Genomic DNA, 24,718 nt, shown 5'->3' with positions numbered 1-24,718 from the left:
GTGGAGGGCATGAAGTAATTTGATCTAATTTGTCAGCCAAAACTCCCTTTTCCTATTCCTGTAAGAAAGCTGAGCACATCTTTAGAGACTGCAGCATGCCCAATGTCACTGTAAACTCAGAGAAAAGCATTTTTTACTCAGATTTTTTTCTGCAGCTGGAAGCACATGAACAGCTGTCAGTTAAATCTGCTGTGAGGCTGTGTTAAGCTCAAAGTTGGCATTTGTTCATGACAGTAAGAACTATGTAGAGGTGCTTTGAAATCACACAAAAGTTTACATGATGTCATGTGAAATCTAACAAATCAGTTTGTGAGATGACCCTTGTGATGGCTTCAAACAAAGAGAAGATTCTAAGCCGCATCATGAAGCACTGGTTTTTTCTGGGTTCTTTTCCTCACAGAGGTGAAAGTCCACAGTCCCCACAGCACTTAGCTGGTTCTATGTCAGCAAAAAGTCCCAACAGTTGGTGCTGAAGCCCACAGCTGGTTCAAGGGGGTTATTGCCCCTTTAATTCCAGTATAGTCCCAACGATGGAACATCTAGTAGGAGCCAGCTGACAACAAGGGCTTACCTAAAGGTGAACCCCACACTGCATTCTACCAAAGCAGCCCCATTCTTGCACTCCAGTTCTGCTCCAGAACACAGATTACAGCTGAGCATGTGGGCAGCTGCTTCAGGACTGGCATCCTGACCTAACTAAAACACCAGTGCAGGGAGGAGTGTACAAATAAATAAAACATTTTATTTGCTGTAAATGTTTATTTGCCTCTGTTGCTGTGTCACAAGGAAGTGTTTTGTGAAGATAAAAAGAGAAAGAGAATACAGTAAGCAAAGAGCAAAACAGAAAGCCTAGCATCATTACAAACCAAACTCCATTATGCTTTATCAGAGACAAAAAGAGAAAATGTTGCCAGTCCCTATTCAGATGTTCCCCATTCCAACAGTTCGGTAATACAGGAGACACTATTTCCTATTTATGCTTTTCATTTATTGTCCTGTTCACACCTCTAGACATGAAAGATTAACAGTGAATTAAAAGAAATTCTATGTAACATAGCTGCTAATCTTTATAAATAGATATTTAAAAAGTAACAGCTACTCTTTTGACAAAGATCATACTGTAGTTTATGGCTAAAAGGTAAACACAAGTACTTAGGTTAACAGCTGCAGCAAGGTGACAAGAATCTAGGTTCAGGTGCCCTTCAAAAAGCCACAGGAGTATCTGTAAGAGCCTCTGCAGCAGGCTTTTCCAAGACACTGATTTTGATGTCTACATTTGCCTTGAATTTTCTCCCCAAATCCCCTATCTCATCTTGCTACTACAGCACTTGGGTCTTCATTCCAAAACAGTTTGGGAGGAGTGGAATTCAGAAACTAACACAGCATTCTTCTAGGGTTAATAGCTGCTGCCTGTCCCCAAAATAGAATTGCTTTATATGCCTTTTTCTACACTTCCAGCAAAGTAATGTGTCTAAAGACACAATACTTCCTACTGCAAGGAACCAAGTTTCATGTGACCATCACCTGTCCATCCACCATCAGCACCATTTGGGGTTTGATTTCATCCCAGTGCTTACTCTTTGTATCATCTACAAAGGCGATTTCATTTTTCATTTTGTGTTCATAACCATTCTCTTTCTTGTGATTTTGTTACATACAACATCTGTGGTGAATATTAGAAATTATTTCCCAAAAATCCCACTTGACATGTCTGGCCTTTTCTTGACCAAAGTCATGTCTTCATGGAAATGATTCTCAAATCTTCACAGATCATACACCAGCTTTTCCAATAATAAAGTAACTTTAAAAATAATTAGAACTACAACACTGAGCATACAAACTCTATTTTATCAAAGTATGTATTTTATCCAATAAATATCTGTTGTTGAAAATGTCAGTAATCACGTATCAAAACTATGTGGCTTAGGGTTTTAACATTTATATATATATGCATTTTAACAGGTACATAAATGAAATAAATTGTTATTCAATTGAGTACAAAGAGTAAACTCTTCATTTAAACCACAAATTTCTCATGCGTAAAAATACAGAAAAAAAATTAAAATCTCCAACTTACTCTGAGTCTTGAATATTGCTTTATATTTCAACTTCTGAATCAAAGAACAGGAAGCAACTGCTTACATCTATATCCCAATTGGTTTCACACCTGGAGCTTTAAAGCGGGCTTAGAGAGCAGAGGAGTAAATAGTTTAATTTTTAATACCTCTTCCAAAATTTGAAAACAATACCATTGCCCTCTTCTGTTTTAGATGCTTCATTCTGGCCTTTAATGCCAGTTGGTTTGCTGCTACTTCACAAGTTATACTCAGAGGTAACACAGTGATGCCTTCATCAGATCTCCTGAACTCCTGTGCATTTCCCTCAAGGTCAAGGCAGAAATGTCTCGAAACTCAGAGGTATCAACTTAGATTAAAACTGCTGGGGAGGAAGGATGGTAAGTCTGCTCTGCTCAAAGACACAAACCCCTGCTTTCTCAGAAGCTCATCCAACATTCTATGTCACTTCAACCAACTGCTCAAATTTACATTTCTATGGAAAAAAAATTAAAATCTTAAATATAAATAATTTACCTTATTCTTCAGTTCTTACTTTCACTTTATGTTTATCTGCTTCCTCATAATCTGTGCTACCCAAGTCTTGCAAGGATCTGTTTTGTCTCTGTTATTGGGACTATGGGGAGGACTGTTTCTGGGAAACTTGGGTTCATTTCTGATCCATCATTACATGGTAAAGCGACTGCCATGGAATATAGAGCAGGAGTTTAAAGGATTTAGAGGTCATAAAGCTCAGGAATGGCTTATCAGCACTGGTCTACACATATTTGTGTCAGTGAAGATTTGCCACTAGTCCACAGTGAGAATAAGAGTGACAAAAATAAATTATCTGTGGTTGTGAGCAATATGAAAACATCAACTGGAGAGCAACTGAAAAAAGTTGTTTTCTGTCCCTTGCTGGTCTCAAAAGTTGTTAGATTTAAGCTTGTTCAGCCTTATTCTTATACCTGCAATTCACCATATATAGCTATATATTAACTTAATAATATATAATATTATCTACAGATACACATTTCAATTTTACTGTAAGTCCTGACTGTCTGATAACTTTCATCAAATTAGATTCATGCAAATGCAGAAATCTGGGGTCAGCTTTCATTTTGAGCTTCTTTCACTTCCTACATCTTGTTTTTGCACTGGCAGCTAACTAGGGGAACTTCAGCAGTTTCTTCCTCCCTTGCCTTTCTGCTAAAATGGTTCTGTTTGTCTCAGTCAATCTTTGTTGTATTTTAATATCTTGTTAAATTTAGCTTATTTCTGTTGGTCTGGATCATCATATCTCTATGTCTCCCAAATGGAATTTATTCCTTATATGATATGCATGGGCATACACACATGGACACAAATCACCATGTGTTCCCTGCAATGCTTATGACAAGGAGCATGGATAACCTGAATCTGCTCAGTGCTTGGCTATGACAGACTTGCCCTCTGTAGACTCCCACTGCTCCTCAGTTGTGAGAGGCCATAGGCTAGCTGCCAGCATTTAAAAGAAAATGAAAAAAAAATGGGGGAATTCTTTTAACTGCTTCAATCTTCTTTGTGGAAAAGGTGAGACAAAGTTAAAATAATATTTTGACATAAATATCTATATAAACAGGTCAAGAAGAGAAACAAGTTAATCCCAAGTGTAACCAACATTACTGTGGTGACAAAGTATGCAAGAAGCATGTTACTTTAAAATTTCCTCATACCTGGTCTCACTTAAGTCAATCCCTCAAATTTTGCAGGGGTGCATGTGTGTCACAGCAAGACAACATTGCTATCTAATTTATCAACCACGATTAGAGCAAATGACTACAAAATATTCTCTGGGAAAGGCAGATTTGTTCTAGGCTGCACAATCACTTGGCACAAGCTCAAAAGCAAGTTTGCTATGCCCCATTTTTAGAGAGATTAATGGGTGATGGTGAGGAAGAACAAAATATTATTGCTGAAATTTTTCAGAACCTCACTCTGCTTGGCTTAGAAGATGACACGTAAGTCCCAGTCTTAAAAATGTTTTGGAGACGATAATGGCATCTAGCCCTTTACCCTCTTGAGAAATTAAGAAATAATCATATCTTTTTCAGCCTGTCTTCTACACTTTAAAGACCAGACCCTCTCAGTTTTTTCCACTTCTACTGGTTATATTAGCAGCCCTTCTCCACATCTGTTTCACTTTGAACACATCCCTTTTAAGTACAGGAGGTTGGAGCTGCCCAGGTGTTTCAAGATGATTTTCAGCAATGCCTTGAAGCAAATAGCATTACTATTTCTTCCATCTATTGAAATATATCACTCAATAAATTCCAGAAATTAATTTATGATTTTCACACTTTAATCACATTGGCCATCCAGTCGGACATCCAGGTTTGTAACACTTTTCATAATGACAAGCTATCATCACAGCAGACTTTCCTATCTCCTGTGACATTATCTTACACCCTGATATTAGATTTCTCCCCTTTATTTTCCCAGGCTATTCATCGTGTATGATATTCTCAGCCACCTGTGTGTTTCTAATGCCTCTTAATATCACAAGGGACCTCATGTTTTTTCATTGCAAATGAAAGTACTTTTAAAAAGTCTCAATGTAATGCTAATGTAACACCAGGAAACAGAAAGTGGTCCTGCTACAAGACTGGTAGTGGTTCCTGTCTGCTGCACTTCCCCACGTTCTGCTTCTTTCACAACTCCTTCCTTTGCAATTGAGACCAAGACAAATTCTACTTTGTCTATTCTATCTTAGATTACTTTTATGCTTTCCTGTATCAGTTACAGAAAGTATCACCCTACCACTTTCATGCTCCCAAACACCTGCATTCCTACTACACTCGTACACCTATCACATTTCTACTTCCTCTGCCATGTGCAGTTTTGAGCCCTGCACCAGTATTTCCATCTCTACTTTTCCAAGCCCTGATTCCTAACACAAATGCACAAACATCTCAGTCCAACTAAACCAGTCTAGGTTGGCAGACACTTTCCCAGAATCCTTTACCAAGCTGACTACTGTTCTCAATTAAATTCTCACCACCCATTTCTCTATTGTTTGGTGTCCTGTTTTTCTTTCCCACATTTGCCTTCATATTGAAATGAGGGGTTAGGACTCTGCAATATTCATGCCTCAAGTCCATTTCCTTAAAATAAAAATTCAAGTTACAACAGGGCCAAAAGTTGTGCTGCCATACTACTATATTGGAAGTGGACTGTGGATTAGAATCAATAAAATTGTTTGGATTGGAAGGGACCTGCAAGATCATCTAGTTCCAAGCCCCCTGCTGTGAGCAAGGACACCCTCCACTAGACCAAGTTACTCAGAGCTCCATCCAACCTGGCCTTGAACATTTCCAGGGATGGGGCACCCGCAGCTTCTCTGGGAAAACTGTGCCAGAGCCTCACTGCCCTCACTTTGTCCCTTTGTCCCTTCTTTCCTTAGAAAGAATTAGAATTTCTTCCTAATATCTAATCTAAACCTGCTCTCTGTCAGTTTAAAGCCATTCCTCCACATCCAGTCACTCCATGCCCTTATAAAAAGTCCCTCTCCAGCTCTCTTATAGGCCCCCTCTAGGTACTGGAAAGCTGCCCCCTGAAGCCTTCTCTTCTCCAGGCTGAAAAACCTTATCTCTCAATCTGTCTTCATAAGAAAGGAGGAGTCATACAGCAAAAATCCCCCAACAACTGACATAAGAACTGAAAACTTTTGGTGAGATAAAATATCTGGAGTTGCCATACTGATGCTGCATTTATGTGTTTCTGGAAAAGGCAGACCCATTCTGAGCAGAAATATCATATCATATATCATATCAATCATATCATATAACCTTTTCTTCCTATACTCCCCATTTAATTTTTTTCTTACTAGATGAGGTTTTTTGCATTAACCAACGTGAACTAACACATTGCTATACTAAATGGCAAATAAGTGACTTAAGTTATCACATCTCAAACTTCCAATAGGAAGGAGTGCTTTGGTAAAACTAATTCTATCAAAGCAAACACTTTTCTATATTCAAATGGCACTTTCCAACCTTTGCCTGTCTTGCCTTTAAGTGTCCAGGGAGAGGGTAACTTTATTCAGTGCTTAGCTAAAATACACAGTCTTTGCGGGAGCTCATAAATGATAACATAATACATACAATAAATATCATCATAGCTGATGACATGAAAGGTAGCTCTAACAGGGGTGGAAAACTTTGGCCAAGAAAAAAAATCTTCCATTTTTCTGTAAATTCACTGCAGTTTTGTCTAGATTAGTTAAAATCTTAGTTTCATGCAGGAATTTTGGCAGTGGCTAAAAAAAACCCCACACATTAAAGTAAATCAAAATCAGCAAGAAACACTGACAATAATGTCCCTGTGGTGGTGTAATGATGTTATAATACTTTCAGAAGGATGAAAATAAAATCCTGAAACAAACATACATTGAAACATCACAATGAAATGAAGCAGAGTTTGTACAAACTACTGATCCTTGTTTATACAACTGAAGAAGAAAAATGACCAAAACACAAGAAAGTTAATCCTCAAAAAATTGTAATTTTGCTAGCATTGCATAATAGACTTTATATTTTATGAAAATGTTCCAGATTCATTTAGTCAGTATTTTTGGCACTAATTTTAAACCAAGTCTTACATTAAAATAACATCTGTTTTCTGACCTTATAATACTTGCTTCATTTTATTACAATAATTTGTCTCAACTGCATCCTCCAGAATTTTGAATCAATATCAACAATGAATTAATTCACTTTGCCAGCCCTCAGGCAACCACATCTTCCATTTCCTCAACTTTTTTCCACTGTACTATATCTTTTGAAGATAGGGGAAAAGGTCAAATAACATCTTAATTTGACATAACAGAATAAATACTTCTATCAAATTCTTCAAAAGGATCATATGACATGGAACAGAAAAGCCATGCCAACATGTTAACCAACTTAAATTAAAGGTTCCCAAAATACTTTAAAGACTTTCAAGTGTAATGCAAGCTATAAGTAAAATGTAATTTTCTTGACTGGTAAAAACTCTCAGTAATGACAAACAGCAGCTTCATATAACCAAATCTCAATTTCCAAATGAAAATTTGGCCAAACCACTACACTGAAAAGGATCAACATTTTTCCTAACTATTAGGAAGTGTCCCAGTCCAACTAGCAAACCCCAAGGACAACATCTACTTTCCAAGTTGAGAGTATCTATGACTCACATACTGGTTTTTCAGCTTTAAATTGATGATTTTGGCCAATAATTGCAGTGTGCTAAATTTTCAGTAGTCTATCTTTGCCCTGCACTTTATGTATGTATGTTGCTATGTAAGTCTATGCCAGCCACTAGGATAAGGATCCTTCTCCACTCCTTTTTAGTGATTAGAGCAATAACTGTGGTATAGGAAAATGAGAAACTACCCATAAAAAAACCCAAAGGTGTTGGAGTGAGGTCCAGGAGTAGCCCAAAGGTCTTCATTCTCCTAACAAGTGGCATGATTGAAGGATAGGACAAGTTTCACACAGTTTCTTTGGAGAACACACATCTGGGAACTTCACTCCCAACAGTCCTTACCCAACTATTTATCTTCCCCTTATCCTTCACAGACAAACACTTTGCCTCCCAAAACAAGGTGTAGTTGAGAGATGCGCAACCAGAGCTTCTGTGTGAGTCCAAAAGGCCTGGTTCATGCCCACAGTGGCTTTACTCAGGTGTTGATTTCAATATACAGTTTGGTGTATAGGAAAGCAAAGGCACAGCCACACAAATATCTGCATTACTGTACAGTGCCCCACCTGCACTTACAACATGATATGGAAAGAGAAATGAGAGCTTCTCCCTGTTTTCACTGAGCCTCAGAAGACAACAAGCGACAAAGTGAGCAACTTGCTACCTTATCGTGAGTTTGGGGAATCGTCAAATCCAGGCTGCACCCTAATGAGCTCTTCAGCTGGAATATGTTACTGTGCCTTCTCCAGAAGGTGCAAAGGAAGGTATATTCGCAGGTAGTAGCTGATAGTTGAAACTTTTGTCTCCTTCAAGTAAAGCAGCTTAATGCTCAGCCTCCACATACCTGGACAAATGGATGGGACTCTTGTTGAAGCAAATTATTGAGAGCTACTATGACTAAGGGGAGAGGATAGTTATTTATGAAGGTGGCCTTCGAGTAGTTAATATGTTGTTGGCAATAAAGAGTATTTTTCAGATGTGATCTTTTACTTTGAAGTGTGCCTGTAATTCAAACCCATTGTTATATTGTAAATAGAATGCAAAGATCATGAACATCATAAAATCACCACAACATAAAATCATAGAATTGATAAGGTAGGAAAAGACTTCTAAGATCATCAAGTCCAAACTATGTCCCCAACTGCCACATTAGAGGGGTATTTTGAATGCTTTCAGGGATGGAGATCCTACCACTGCCCTGGGCAGCCTTTCTAACACCCAGCCACATTGTCAGTTAAGAAATTTTTCCTAATATCCAGTATAAACCTCCCCTGGCACAACTTGAAGCAATTTCCTCTTGTCCTGGCACTTGCTGCTTGGAAGAAGAGAGCAAAGCCTACCTGCACACAACCTCCTTTCAGGGCATTGCAGAGAGTGATAATGTCTCCTCTGAGACTCTTTTTCTCCAGGCTAAACAACCCCAGCTCCCCCAGCCACTTCTCATAGGACTTTGTGCTCCAGACCCTTCACCAGCTCTGCTGCCCTTCTCTGGACTCGTTCCAGAACTTCAATGTCCTTCTTGTAATGAGGGGCCTAAAACTCAACACAGGATTTGAGGTGTGGCCTGACCAGTGCTGAGTACAGGGGTCAGTCCCTGACCTAGTCCTGCTGGCCACACTATTGCTGACCCAGGCTGCCATTGGCCTTCTTGACCACCTGGCCAGCTCATGTTCAGCTGGCTGCTGACCAGCACCCCCAGGTCCTTTTCTGCCAAGCCACTTCTCAGCCACTCTGCCCCAGCCTGCAGTGCTGTGTGGGGTTGTGCTACCCAAGGGCAGCACTCACCATTTGGTCTTGTTGAACCTCATGCAACTGACCTCAAGCCATCAATCCAGCCTGTCCAAGTCCCTCATCATGTTAATACAAACATGATGGAGGACAGCAAATTCACAGCCAGTAAACCCTGGTGAAGGTTTTGAGGGTGGTCTCATAGAAAGTATGCCACTTCTCCTTTGGGCTTATCTTCTGTTTCCAGTGTGTTTAATAAAAGAGAAATGGGGAACAGAACATAAGTGCATATTAGCTTTTGTTCTTTCAAATTCAGGTAATATATCTCCAGGGTATAAATCAATTTTTATACACCTTACCTGGTTTCATGCATTCTACAATCCACTTTCAACATGGATTACAACAGTTATGGCAAAATCAGGGCAGAATGACATCTGTGTCAATGGATCCTAACTGCAACAGCTTTACCATTGTGTATCTCATATTACTTTGCCCCATGCTGCATTTGCCATTCTGCTTCATTGGTCAGAAGGCTTCTTTATCTGCTGTCAGCTCCACGTTTGAATGCTACTATGTACTCATGACTAAGCTTGCAACTAAAACATAGCATTCTTGCTATAACAGCATCATATTATGTCTTGAGCAGGTCTAAAGCACTAAATTTCACAAAAGAGAAGTAGATTTTTTTTTTCACTATCTTCAAACACCAGCACACATTTAAATTGTAAAAAAAAGTTACTCTTCCCGCAGATTGTATTGTGTTTCATTAGCTGTACAGCATTAGATAAACACAGAACTCTCCTGAAACAGAGGACATTGTACTGGGGTATGTAATATGGATTCAAGAATGAATTCTATGCTCAGATAAAAATGTGGGGTTAAATCACTAATGCTGACGTCAGCTAACACTCAAAGTACAGTTCCTCCGGAAAGTTTGCAAACATTGGACAAGTTTGCTCAAGTTGCAAGAGGAAACTGCAAGAGTTCTTAAAAAAAAAAAAAAAAAAAAAAAAAAATCAGCGTGAAATCTGGTGCCACTAAATTACATGGCAGAAATGAAATTTTTGCTGTTTAATCTTTGCAGGGATACTATACCAGCATTCAGCACTAACTGTTTAAGTATCCACAGAAGGAACCACCTTGTCCTGTTCTCACTGATGTTAAGTAGAAGGATCTCCCTTAACTTCAAGGGTGTAAGAACATCCTCCAGGTTCTGGAATTTCACAGAATCCTATTTATAACTCAGTTATTTTACTTAACTTTAACCTCTTACTAACTCTTATTAACTCCTATTATATTCCTTCAAGGGCATGAATCTAAACTAGGAATGTACCAGTTGTGTTCTGGGCCAGCTTAGTAAACTGTTTCAAGCAACTGTTGCAACTTGTTATCTGTGGTATAGCACCAAAGGGTATCATCTGAATCAACAGCTTGCTGCAAACATGACAAAAAGAATTAAAAGAGCTCTATGATTAGAAAATTTGGGAGGTTATTACATTAAGTCCTTGAAATCAGAGGGTTATTTTAATAGATACAAGTATACTTTTCTTAAGTCTACCAAACATATCCTGAGGGGCTGCAAAATGTCACAAATTTGGGTGGGAAAAAACAAACTTGACCTTTGCTACTATTTTAATTTTGCCTTGAAGTTTCTTGTTTTCTCACTCTAAAAACAACCAACATTTTTGTATTCACAATATACCACTACTGGACTGTGCAGCACTTTGTATTTCCTGCTGTTGCCAGTCCTGTTTAATGGTCAGTTGATAGTGGAGGAAGACCCAGCAGTTACAACCATAGCAAGTTTCACTGAACCAGGCTCTGATCCTGCAAGTGACAGCACACGGCTTGCAGGGGCTTGACAGATTTCAGGAGACTCACACCAGGACTTTCTGCACAAAGGGCAGCACACAGACCTTACAAAATAGGCCAGCACTCACAATTATTCTAGCAGACTTAGACTCATGATAAACTGGAGGACCATGATAATAATTATTTTCACATTCATACTGCAGATTGCAAGAATTTCACAGTGCTATTATTACAACCATACTGGCTGCTCATTAAAGTTTATAACCTTTGCAACTCCACATAATTCAAAAGTATACAGCTCACAGGCAGGACATATTGTATTATACTTTGATAAACTGCCTTAGATTGTGCCAAGCCCCGTGTTTAAATGTGACTTTAGCACTCACCTCCCATGCAGCTACCTTTCAAAGCAAGAACTAAAACCAAATCAATGTTCACAATGGTTATCCAAGTTCATTTCAGGAGAACAGTAATGAGTCCACAGCTTGCATTTTAATTCCACAGTATTGTGTGTTGTGCAAAGAAGATGCTTTAACAACTGGTAAGACTTCCTAATTATTTGGCCACACATAGGAAGTTCTCAGGACAACACAAACCATATAAGAAAAGGTGTAGGAGAGGAGGCCAAAATCCTTAAGAAATCAGAAAATTGGGGTTGATACTGAGGAACAAGTTAAGCAGGAAAACTGCGGAATTAAAAATACAAAAAGAGAAAAAACCAATCAAACAAGAATGCAAAGGATAATAACTAATTGGGTAGAGACAATTGTAGTCCCTAGGAAAGCATTTACTCTCAATTAGTATGACAAGATACAGAACATGTAACAAACATATGTATTCTATGCTCCAAGGAGAAATTACTTTCCTGTGTCACACCATACAAACCACCTGCTTTTATTGCAGGAGTAGGGAAAAGGACCTTTCACTCATCCAAACCTAGTCCAACAGATGTGATTAGAATAAGCTGCTCAGATGCATTTTTGACACTTGTAGTCTTGCTTAAATGCTCCCTTAAGAGCAGAAATATCTAACCTGAAGCACCCTTCTTCCACTTGTTCACTCTACCAAAAATCTTTTCTGCTGGTGCTAGCTTCATTGAACTAGGTTTTTCTAAACTTGCACTGCCTTCTCAAAGCTAAATGTTTTGTTTCACTTTCTGTGGGGTCAGTGTATGGGGCACACCAACACCAATGAGCACAGAACATCAATCCTGGAGCAAAAGCTGTTGTCTCAGTACCACATCCCCACAATATCAGTGATTTCTTTTCCCTAGGCTGGCATACATGCTGATAAATTCATGCTCTGCTTCCCTGAAGGAGAAGTGTTTGCAAGGAGGATCAATGCTGGCTCGAGAACTTTTTCCATGCACCACAACACAGCACGCAAAAACTGGTATGCAACAGGAAGTAAACTTGACCAGAGAAGGTAAAAGCAGCATCACAAGAAGGGCAGACAAAGCAGCAGGAGACAATCTACACCGACCATTTTCAGACAGAAACCCGTTTTAAGTCAGTTTGAGGTCACAGTTTTAAATCAGATGTGTCAAACAGCAGTTAGCTGTCTCTAAACATCACTTACATCTACACATAAAATCTACTCTACACAGAAGAGTCTTGCTGACCACCTACAGAAATATGAAGTTGCCTTTAAACAAGGCACAGCCTTAAAATACTTTAAAGGCCATGTCAGTCCTGCCAGACTGGTACTCCACTGGACTTCATATCTCTTCAAGAGGCTGGGGGTATGTATTTCTGAATGAGTATTCCCTGATAAGTAGCTTACAAATAACAATTGGACTATGAAAGGTGATAAGGCTTACTCTTCCAGAAAGGGAAAACAAAATTTGCCACAGATGTCTAAAGCAAGAGATGAAATAAACAGTTTATAACACTGACAGTCCTGAAGACTGGAGAGAGAGAAACAGCAGAATAACACTGGCAAAAAAAAAGGAATGATGGGAGAAGAAAAAAAGGAAATAATGGTAGGGAGTACTCCTACAGCCGGGTAAAGACTGAAACATGGATTTTTACAGGAAATTTGGGATCAAAAGCCTCAAACAAACAGCACATCATTACTAATGAAGACATTTGAAGCAGTGTCAAGGACTTTTTTAGAAACACTGGTAAGCATTATGGCAGAGGGAGGGGAACTGCTCCCAAGGAAATTTAGCAGGATATTTTGAGAAGAGGCAAGCTCTCCTGGTCAGGCATAGTGGGAGCACGGCAGTCTACTGCCTGCCATCAATCAGGCTACCTACATTCCAAGAGAAACGGGCTTAGAATTCACCTCAGTGTGACTTGGTGCTTCTCCACTGGCGTCATGACAGCTGCTGCAATCTCTCTTGAAGCCAGTGCAAGTACAGCTGGACAGAGAAAATAGGACAAATTGCCACACCAGCAATCCAGCAGAAGAGTTGCTTAAAAGGCAGGTTTTCCAACACCCCTCACAGGCTGCAATGCTTCCCTTCAGCATTTGCACAGTTCAGCATATCTTTTGCAATGGTAAACCTGGAGTTACAAAAATGTACTTTGAATCCCATTTGCACATTCTGCTACATCACAATGGCACATTCAAATGACTCTTGCAATGTATTTTGAACAAGTTGAACACAGAACATCCAATATAGGATTTCCTCTTTCTCCTGCCCATCCCCTTCCTGTTTGTTTACCAAAAACTTTCACTTCCTCAGTGACACTGACACCAGCTCTAGCAATCGCTTAACCCTGGTTCTCCTGTCCTTGTCCACTCACACCTGAATCACAGCTCCCCAGGGCATTTACTGAAGGGTTTTAAGGATCTATCAAACACATGGTAAGGCCGGGGCTGCCCTGGAGAAAACAATTGTCTGCCCATTGGATCTAATGAATATAAACCTTACGATCCTGATAAGGGACAGTCAAGCAGGCAATTTCAATATATGCAATATATGTGCTACTATTCAGGTCTTTCCCTGCTCAGTTGGTACTACCAGGAAATATTCTTTTTGTCTGAATACAGTAGAACTTAGTCATAGGTCAGACCTACTGATTTATAAATGTGTTACCACTACATAGCAATTCACTCAAACATAGTCTTTAACTTTTGGTATTAATTTGGTTTTGAGACCCTAGTACAGTCATACATGGAAAGAGAAAACCTTAGCAGCCAAATATACTTGTGTACTAATTCCTGTGATACCATATTGCTTCAGTGCCACGCTCCCGCCCCGGTTCCCTTTTCTCTCAGCCCCGGCTAGCTCTTGTGGGGCGAGGGCGGGCGATGGAGGCACCCTCCGCCGCTCCCAGCTGGGGTTTGGAGAGTGCCTTTGTGGGTTCCGGGCAGCGCTGGCATGCCTCGCGGTGGTAAATGAAGAGCGGATCCTGCTGGGGGCTAAGTCCGAGTTTATTGTAGCCCAACGGGGCCAAATATCCTAGAACGGTGCCAGCCAACAGGAACAAGCACAAGGTGCTTGCACTGGCTTATAAACTGTAAGGGAGGGGTATCCAACGAGCAATGGGGATAGGGATAGGGGGTGGCTCCGGGATGGGGGGATATGGTGGGGTCCAATGGGAGAAAGATATGGGGGGAGCCCCAGGTCCTCCCCAATCACCCGGTGCCCTGAGTAGAAGCTTCTGGATGGATGGGAAGGGGCACTGAGTGATAGACAAGGCACCCAGGGTGGGGGTAAAATGCCTCTTTCAGGGTGATGGATAGATACTGGGAAGGCGGGAAGGGAGGACAAGGCGGGAAAACTGGGGATAAACCAAGTTGCACACGGGGGTACAAAGGAATAAACCAATACATAATACAGGGATAATAAAACATACAAATAACGCAACTCCACACTTCAGTTTAAACCTAAGGTAAAACCCAAATAAGATTTCATTAAAAGAAAAAAAAATTAAACAGGTTTGTATACACCTATGTATACAAACTAAGGAAGGAAACATGAAAAAAGCAATAGATTGTAGATACCACATCAGAAAGCCCACTTAACAGATTATGCTTTTTTTGACCAACTTCCTGAAACTTCTTTTTTTAAACCAACAAAGGAGAAGTTAAAAGCACATCCCAGAGGGAGTCCTTTCCTTTCAAAATTTTATCATTTCCATACTTAGAGTGACCCCCAATAATAGAGAAACCTACAAGAAGTGCTATTGCAGAAGAGTAGCTGCATCCCATACTTCAACACTTTTGGAGAACTATTATGTGTTCCAGTTTACGATTGCACTATTTCCTATCACAGCTGGCCTTTGCAAATTAAAGCAAGAAATTCTATAATATGTCAACCACAGGAAGAAGAAACCTTCTGCCACATGCAGCAGAGACCATAGAGGAAGAAGTTCACTTTGTTGAGACTGTTTATCATTGGAGTCCTTTGAACTGAAGACGTAAGACAAGTGTGCTGTGCAAACACAGGAACCAATTGTAGATACATAAGATGCCAGCAGTTTGAAAAAAATAGGAAATGCTGACTTAAGGGAGACCAAAGGCTGGCCTGGACAGAACTAGTCCACTCTTCTAACCCACCAGAGAAATGAGATCTACCCATTATTTCCTCCACCTTCCCCCAGTGTCCTCCTTTATTTTCTCTCCAGCAAAGTGTTACTGTCAAAATACCATTTCTCTTCTGACATTTGCCTGACAAAAGTAACTGATCTATTTACCTCTATGAGTAGTTTTTTAAGGCACAAAGCAAATACAAGTATCCCATAAATATTTGGAGGAAATGATTCCAGCACATGATGAGTTCTGCGTTCGTGTTTTGTTCCATGAACCCACATTTTTCAGGAAAGATGCTGAACTCAAACGTGAATAATTCAGTCTCGGAAATTACAGCATTTAATGACAATGTCAACAGGAAATGTATCTGAATCAGGCAAAAATAAATATGAAGGCACAGACCTTTCCATCCTTCCCTGAAGGACAATGAAGTTTAAACTAGGAACAGTCACACTGAGGACAGTGACATTGCATTTGTCTTTTATTAGTACAGGCTAATTTATTTGAGAAGGCACCATTATTGCTTACAGGGTGGCAGACTCCTTCACCCTGCATGCGTCATTAAAGACTGTTTTCATACAAATGTAATTTTACATTTTTATCTACAGTTTCCTGTGGCATGGCTTAGCAAGTCTGGAAGCTTTTCTTATTACACCATCTCTAGCATTCCTATACTCTCATTAAAGAGGGGAGAGAAATAAATGGGAGAAATAGGAAGTAGGAATATGAACAACAGGACAAAAATCCTAATTCTCAGCTGGGAAACTGTTTTTTCTATAGAATGAAGCCTTTTTGCTTAGAGACGGAAATCCTACAGAGGCAATATTATAACAAATGCTGCTTAACAGATCACATGGTTTGTGTAATTACTTACACACTTGGCTCCATAGCTTTGAAAGGAAGTATCATTCCCTGCATATAAAGCTCACAGAACTCTCAGGATCCCCAGCTGACAGATTCTCCTCCCATCCCTTGCATTAGCACATGATGGCTCATATTCTTCTGAGATCTCTGTGCCATGAGACATCCCCCTCTGTGTACAGCAGATTGCCAGGAATCCTAGGTTATACCTAATGCCCACCCCATTAATTAGTTAGGTAAGTTAGTTAGTTAGTTATTCCCCATGAACTTATCTTCGGTGTTCACTCAGTTTTGAAAAGGGCTCCCTGAACCCCAAGAGTAAAAATGGTTTTACAACTCCTTAGACAGAAGAAAAAACTGTCACTCAGTTACTCAGGATATGCACATATGGAAAGGAGGAAAGATCTCATCCCCTTCCCAGATCACCTAGCCCTTTGAACAAAATAAAATTGCCTTCTGATCAACATGTGTTCATCCCAAAATCTCAAAGATTCCTATTAAGATTCAAAATAACATTCAGAGTAGAGGTAGGCAAACATCTCCTTTTTGTGACAGCAATGGAATCACATCTGAGATTAAATATGGCAGCACTTAAACTTTCCCAAATAACTACAGAGAGGCCAATGATGCTCCCTGACGTGCCCCACAAGAAGGGCCAGGTGCAGCATCTCTGATTTGGTGAGACAACTCACTGAAGAACAGAACTAAGCTGAGCCAGGAGACCTTGGACTTGTTTCCATTGCCTGTCACAGGAATTGTTTCCCTCAACACCTGCTGCTCTGCGATGCCATTTAGCTTATAGGAGTCAAAAATGCCATAGGAAGAGAGGTCACTTCAATTACACAGATAAACTGGGCGGGGGGAAAGTACTATGAAATAGTTACTTGTACATTCATAAATACCTATTCATAATCACCTGCAAGGAATAGTTTCACATTTATGGAAACTCTCTTGAAAAGGGTAACATTAAACCCCATAGTATTGAACAACTTAAAGGCAACAGGGTTTAACTTTGCATTGTAAAGTTTCACAATTGATTGCTTTGTCAGAGTCATTGCACAACTCAAGGGTCAAGGGGCTTAAAAAGGAAGGCCTAAACCTTACCATGTCTTCTGTACATTTCTGTAAGAGAAACCTCTTATTTACTCAAAAATGGAGAAAAGCTGAATAACTTGAAGTCAGCCAGCTACTGTACAAGGATAATCATTCTATGTCATCATGGTTAAAAAAAAATCTATCAGAACAGCACACAATTAAAACAGATTTTTATGTTATTAAGTAAAGAATTCTTTCCTAACTAGTCTGTATCTCACAAAGTTGAAACAGAGAAAGGAAAAAGCTTTAAATCTCAGAAGAGATCCATAAAACAAGACATCTTTTGATCTCACAGTTCATTAATTTCAACCCTTCTCTAAGGCTTCATAACATCCTTTTAACAGTATCTAACTGATTTCTAGCCTGTTGCTACTTTTTCAGAGAAAACGATTTGATTTTTTTCTCATCCATACTTTCAATGCTGTTGATAGTATGTATTAAAAAGATAACACCTATTCTGTCCTCAGTGTTGGGTTGGAAACTATCGACACAAACACAATTTGACTCTCCTTTTGGTAAAATTGAGCTATGTTTTCCCAACATAGCTTTGCAATTTCTCAACACGTATCTTCTGCTTTTTGTTTTAACTCTATAGTGATACTGTGTTGAGTGCAGACTTATCCACGTGGCACTTGTACTTCACAGATACTTTCAATTAACATTACTATTCCTAAATTGCAAAAGTCATACAGGTACTTGATGGGATCCAGATTAAAAATTTTAATTTTCAATTTGTACTGTGATGTCCTAAAATACATTAAGATTGTCCAGAGTGTTTCTCTTTCTTCAAAGGTGGGAACGAAAGGCAGAAGATGGGATATTGACTAGAGGTTTCAGATAAAGCTTAGCTTTGTTCTTCCTATGTATATCCGCGGGAATATGACCTGGCTAAATAAGTTTTAAGCGTTAATCCCTTTGGTCTTTATTGCCAACAGAGGGGAGCAAGGCAGCAAGATGAGTTTGTGCCAACTCATTCACTGCAAACACTTGAAAGATGTAATTTAACAGAAACTCTTAATTGCTTTACTGAAGGTACAGCATCACCTCCTAAACTAAAATTGTAAGGAGAAAACACTTCAAGACTGTTCCTTAGGAATACAGTACCTATAATAGCAGTCTGCAAGAAACACTGCACACCAAGCATCACAACACCATTTCCTCATCTTTTAATTCCAAGCACATTTGAATAGACACTTAAGAAGAAGAAGCTTTAACTTGCAGAATGCACGAGAAATTATGCTCCTCGAAAAAAAGCAGCGTAAGAAGGGATACCCAGAGATCACATCACCTCACCTCAGTCAAGGCTATCGTTTTGGCTCGAAACGCCGACTGCGGACTTAAACCGGGTAATTTCACACGCTCCCCGGCACGAAACAGCCAGAAGGCACCCGAGCCCTCCGGATCACAGCAGAAGCCAGGCAAAGGAGCATGAGATAAATCATGCTTTTGAGAACGATTATTTTATCCCAAACGCGGTTATTTCCCTTAAGACCCCATCCAGTCCTACCGGGCAGGTCGAGAGGCAGCGGCACCTCCTTGCGGGGGCAGAAGCGAGGGAGAGCCGCCCGGCAAGCGCCTGGTCCCGCCGCTCCGCTCCGCTCCGCTCCGCGCCGGGGCGGGGCGGGGCGGGGGCGCGGGGCAGCGCGGCCGGGCAGCCCCGCGGGAGAAGCGGGGCGCTGGGCACCGCCGATCCCGGGGGAAGGCACTCACTGTCCCGGGGGAAGGCACTTACTTACTTTCCCGGGGGAAGGCACTTACTTTGCCGGGTGCGCAAGCTGCGCGGCAGCGAGCGAAGCGCGGGGCGCGGAGCGGGGCGCGGAGCGGGCTGTCCCGGGCGCCAGCGGCGGGGCCGGAGCGCGGCTGTCGCGGCGCGGGCGGGGCGCGGCCGCGGGAGGCTCGCAGCCCGGGTACTTCCTGCTGCCGGGCAGCGTTTGCATGCGGTGGACAGCGGGCGAGCGGCAGAGCGGGGGCCGGCCCCGGCCCGGCGGCTGCGGCTCCTCCGGCTGGAGGCTGTGCCGGGGACGAGGTGGGGCAGGGGCTGCGGCGGAGTGTCGGGGGTCCACCCCGCCGAGCTGCCTCAGAGGGGAGCGAGCCATCATGAGCCTCGGAAAGTTACAGCAAAATAAAACTCTGTTAGTCTGATAGGCAAAAAAAAAGCTCTCTTGTTCCACCAACAGCCAAAAAACCATTTGAACTCCACAAATCCACTCTAAGTAGCTTCTAAGGTCAATTGGAGGCTTGGTTGAGAGAAACAAAACAAGTAAGCTTATCTTTCAATGTTTCATTTTATTTCAAGAATGATTTACTAGCCTGGTGAAAAGTGAAATAAAAATCTCACGGGTCAGGAAAACAGGAAATATGAATGCATGGACATAACAGCCAGAGGATGCAGGTGAAAAGCTTTACAATAACTAGAGTCAAGTGTCATGTGTGTACTGCCAAGCCACATGGGCGAGTTCAGGTCATGGAGATTTCCAAGGCAGAATTTCAAATGAAAAGCATTTAAGCTTTCCATATAGAAGTGTTTAGATAATGGATCGAGTTTGAGAAAGAGTCAAAGTGTTACAAGATGCAAGACACTCAAAGGCACCTCTGTACACATTCCCAAAGTCCACCAGCACAGCCTAACTGTGGGTTGGAGTGGACTCAGGAACTGGTGAGGACTTCTAACAGGACACCCAAATAGCTGAAAATAGCTCAGTGCGGGTCACACCCTGTTGGGTTCATGAGGAGAACCCGATTCATGTCAATTAACTTATAGATCTTTGGTGCTGATGTAAAGGCCTGGCACTCCTGGTGATGTGCAGCTGGCACAATCACTGCACACTGGTTGGTCTTTGCTGCAGTCCCGTCTGATATCCTGGCTCCAGCACACAGGTGTCTGCCTTGATCCTCTAGAAGACTCAGTCCATAGAAGCAGTGAGACCATAGTTTGTCACATTTCTTAATCAGTCCCAGATGTCCCTGGGCATCTCTAGAGCTCTGAAAAGTAGTGGGCAATAGTTTCTGGTCTTCTTTGAATTTTATCATCAATGTTTAAAATAATGTGGAAATACTCAGCATTAGACCAACCTCTAAAAGTATTGTAGGGTGAGACAATAAGGAATTCCTCAAGGAGGGGAGAAAACATTTACCAATTTTTAAGTAAAAAATTGGTAAATGTTTTCTCCCCTGCCCCAACTTAGGTAAAGATATTTCATAATAACAATAACAATAAGAAAAAACAACAATAAAATGAACAGACCAGACAACAACCTTTTTCCCAATGAAAACTTTATGTAAAAATAAAAGATCTGACTAAATATACATTGTCTTGGGTTTGGGGATTTCTTTTTGGTAGGAAATTTGAATTCCAAAAGTTTATGTAAAATGAGCTATTTCTGTTTGGAAGTGCACAGTTAGTGCCTCATGTTTCCATTTTCCTCTATAGGACAAGCATTTTGATCTTGTAACTTTCTTCTTGGAGAAGTGGTGCACAAATCCCACATCTGTCTTGCTCGCCCTCCTTTCCTCTTTATATCTTCATTTCATTATCAAGTATTCTGCTGAGTTTAATATTCCCTTCTCCTAACAAAGCATTGGTGAAAATAAAATTTAGTTTCATAAATGCATAATAGATTCCAGCAGTCAAGTAGAATGCAATCCTATCTATAATGTAAATAATCTGGAAAAATAAAAGACGTGCTGAATTACCTTTAATAGATTGCTGTGCAATAGTAAATTGTGAGACAGAACAAACTCATCAGGTTTGCCCTAAAGGAACTAATATGAAGAAGTGTTAGAGTAGAATAAATACACTGTGCTTTATACTTTTTTTAAAAAGACAGGTTGTTAGTATCCCTTGAAATGTCATGGGTTTATGTATCATTGTTCCCACTGTTACAAATATATACAAAATCTACTTTAGAAAGTGTAAGCAGGAAAGGAAGTCTCTCATTATATATTCATCAAAAGGGAAAAAAAAGCTGATTCCAGCCTCACTACATCTACAGTAGGTCAGCTGTTCATCACATTTTAAATGTACATGTACATAGATCAAGAGAGTTGGGGGATGGTGTAAAATGGGGCAAGAATGAAACCTCAAGCCTGTCACTGAAGGGGAAGTCCTTGCACGAAGGACTGTGAGTCACATTAGCCAGCCAGTTCAGGCCCAGCAATTGATTTCCCACTTTGGGAAGATTTGACTCCCAGACAATGTCTCTACTGCTGATTTAAGCATGGCTGCAAGGCTGTGATCCAATATGAAGGCCAGCTGGCAATATAGGGGTCCACGTCCATGCTGTTGGCATCCAGAACATGGGGACAACCCCAGACTGGCCCATGTGTCCTGGTTTCTGCTGGGATAGAGCTCAGTTTCTTCTTATTAGCTGGTGCAGTGCAGTGTTTTGGATTTAGTATGAGAATAATGTTGGTAACACACTGTAGTTTAGTTGTTTATGCTTTTCTTAAGTCAAAGCCTTTTTAGTTTTCCATACTGTGACAGTGAGCAGGTACACCAGAAACCAGGATGGCGCTGACCTGAACTGGCTAAAGGGATGTTCCATACCTGTCATATTCCATATCCTGTCATATTTAAATATATCATATATATTATTATATACTTGGGAAGTTGGCCAGGAGGGAGCTGGTCATATTTTGGGGGTGGGCTGGGCACCGAGTAGTGGGTGGTGAGAAACTCTGTTGGAAAACACTTGGTTTCTCTTGGGTTTTATTCCCCCCTCTCTCTCTCTCTCACTCTCCTTTTCATTACTATTAATATTATTATTATTAGTAGTAGTGCTACTTCTACTACTACTACTATTCTTTTTTACTTTGTTTCAATTATTAAACTGTTCTTATCCCAACCCCTGAGTTTTTACCTTTTTCCAGGTCTCCTCCCTACCCCATTGGGAAAGCAGCACTGAGTGAGCAGCTGCCTGGTGCTCAGTTGCCAGCTGAAGCTAAACCACAGCACCACGTTAACTTTCAGATCAGCTCTGGAATATTTTTTGAGAGTGGTAAGTGGTCTGGGCCAGGGAAGAGTCGAGCAATTTGTCAGTAGACTCAGAGGAATGTCCAATGATATTTGGTTGGGCAGTGATTTAATGAGCCTTGTAGGGTTCACACCAATCCCTCTACATACCTGTGCTGATCCCTATTTGGATTGTGTCTGGGGGCATGAAGAGGCACAAGCTGCAGGGAACAGTGACTCTGGGCAGTAAACGAAACTTTGTCATGGACAATGAAAACAGGCAACAAACTTCTCTCTACATTTTATATATTCCTTAATCTCATTGTTGCTGAGTTCTTTCTGCGGTATGCTTGAATACAAAAGCAGAGCATTAATAGAAGACTAAAAGATAGACAGTAAAGCATAAATGGCATAACCAGGGAAATAATTTGTGGGAGATCCCAAGGAATACTTGAGTTCACTCAATTAAAGAAAAAACAGAGGAAATATCACTTTGTTCAAAAATAGATTTGTAAGAATTTAAGTTCTTTATAAAAGAGGAAGGAAAGATAGAGCATGGACACATGTAAAGCTGAAACATTTAGACATCTGGCTGTTTTGTATGAGCCAGAGTTTTGGAGTCACAGCAGACACAGTAAAATGTCTTTTCTTTAGAAATTCCAGCACTTACACAGTCACTACTTGTACTGTTTCTCTCATAATTTTATCTCAAGACATTATCATTAAGTAAATTGCATACTGTCAAAATGCTTTATAATAATGTAGCAAATTTTTAGCAAGTAATAAAGAGTGGATTTAAAAAAAATGAGATACAAGTCATGCAGTCATTCTTCACTCAGAGTTACTGGAGAAAATAAAAGCAGTATATTCTTTAGCATTATTTTTTTTAATAATTTCCTTTCTTATTGTAACCTACTATTTTAAAGAAAGTAATGTTGACCTATAAGTAGAATATGTATAAATTTTATTCTAAATATGCCCTTCATGTCCTAATGATGGGTTGCTTTTGTTTGTTAAAAAAAAAAATAGAAAATAAATTTTATTATCAAGTATGAGATAACAAGTTAATGGACCTTATATGTGGATATTTATCAGTTTCTGCTCTTATTTCCAGTTTGGAGCCTGGGAAAATTAAGTTTTGTGACACTAAAGAGAAATTCAAACAAAAAACCAAAATCTTAGTTTTAAATGTAGTTCCATTATGATTATTTGAAATGTATCACACAATAATTTACAATCTTGACTAATTTTGTGATTAAAATTTTGGAAAATATTAAAAACATTTTGGGGAATAATGCACAAATCCTTATAAACTTTGACTCAACATTCATTTGACTTGTTGTTCAGACTAACAATGCACATACTAACTAGGCTAAAGCTGGGAAAGCTGGCATCTTTCCTGTAGACAGTGATCTGCCTAAAGCACAGCCACTTGCATTTTATTACACTGATATTTTCTGGCCATAAATCCTGAATTCAGCCTTTTTTATTTCATCTTGTTACTTCCAGTTTCCATGAACAACTCATAATAATACAGCAGATACTTGGCTTGAGATCCTCTTGGCTTGAGATCCTCTAATTCTGAAAGTTAGTAAAAGCTGCTTCTTCTGCATCTTTGCTGATTTAAATATTTTATTCACCTGCCATTATGTGGTTTTATACATAGACATATTTCCCATTTTGTTTCCACTTGTTTAATGGCTGTGAGTGGAAAAATTGCTATTTAGGGAATAAAAGCAGGCCCAACACTGGAAGCCAGTTTGACAACCATCTGCATTGAACTAGGTTGTGTTGGTGGGACAGCATCCTGAGTATTCTGATGGAAGTTGAAACTGGCCTATGTGCACTACAGAATATCCCAATTGCCTTTCTGTAGAAATGACTGCTCAAATAAAAGGTTGTTGTGGTTCTCAAGAATATCATCCTACAGAGGCAAGAAAAGCAGCTGGACTGATGTGTTCTTCACAATTCATTTGGGTAGGCAATGAGAAGGTTGAGCTGACAACTAGTGACTCCAAGAGTCTTCCTCTTTTAAACATTTGTGGCCATTTACAGCTATCCTTATTAATCTGAAGAGACTGCCCACACTAATAAAGAATGTGTTTAATTAATGCTTAATTTAGTACACAGTTCTGTGATCACTAATATTGAATTGCCTGAAAGAACAGATTTGAGCTAATCCAGGAGCAGGTATGTGTGATCATTTCAAATTAGCAAGATCACACAGTGGGGATATTTTTGTTTGCTTGTTTGGTTTCTGCCTTATATTCAGGGCATTGCACCTCCTATTGCCAGCCTGGACAAGCATTCAGCCTGTGTCTTGCAGGTCCTGCACCACAGAAATTGCCAGTTCAGAAGCAACATATTGTTTCTGGAGGCTTTTTCACAGTGGGCTGTTGTTGAAGAGTAGCTTTCCTTTTCCAGGATCAGCTACTTGCTACAGAAAATTTCCCTGTGGAAAGGCACTGGCCCATTGTTAGCACTGCTGCCGTGCAAGGGCAGCGCAGTGCTCAGG

At 40.3% G+C, this 24,718-nt stretch overlaps 1 protein-coding gene across 6 annotated transcripts in view; it reads right to left on the bottom strand.

Annotated features, from left to right (window-relative positions):
* LYN (LYN proto-oncogene, Src family tyrosine kinase) overlaps nt 1–19,270 on the bottom strand; it is a 49,561-nt gene extending 30,291 nt beyond the window's left edge. For 2 of the 6 annotated variants that reach the window (XM_021555683.3, XM_085573828.1), the window contains exon 1: nt 18,760–18,887. The gene's annotated coding sequence lies outside the window, so the exon portion shown is untranslated. The other 4 variants (XM_021555684.3, XM_085573827.1, XM_085573829.1 and 1 more) reach the window with 4 other exon arrangements.
* Between the last annotated feature and the right edge of the window lie 5,448 nt (nt 19,271–24,718).

Source organism: Lonchura striata, chromosome 2, assembly GCF_050655825.1.
Source record: "Lonchura striata isolate lonStrDom1 chromosome 2, ASM5065582v1, whole genome shotgun sequence".
Taxonomy (NCBI): Eukaryota; Metazoa; Chordata; class Aves; order Passeriformes; family Estrildidae; genus Lonchura; species Lonchura striata.
This window is presented reverse-complemented; position numbering and strand designations above follow the sequence as displayed.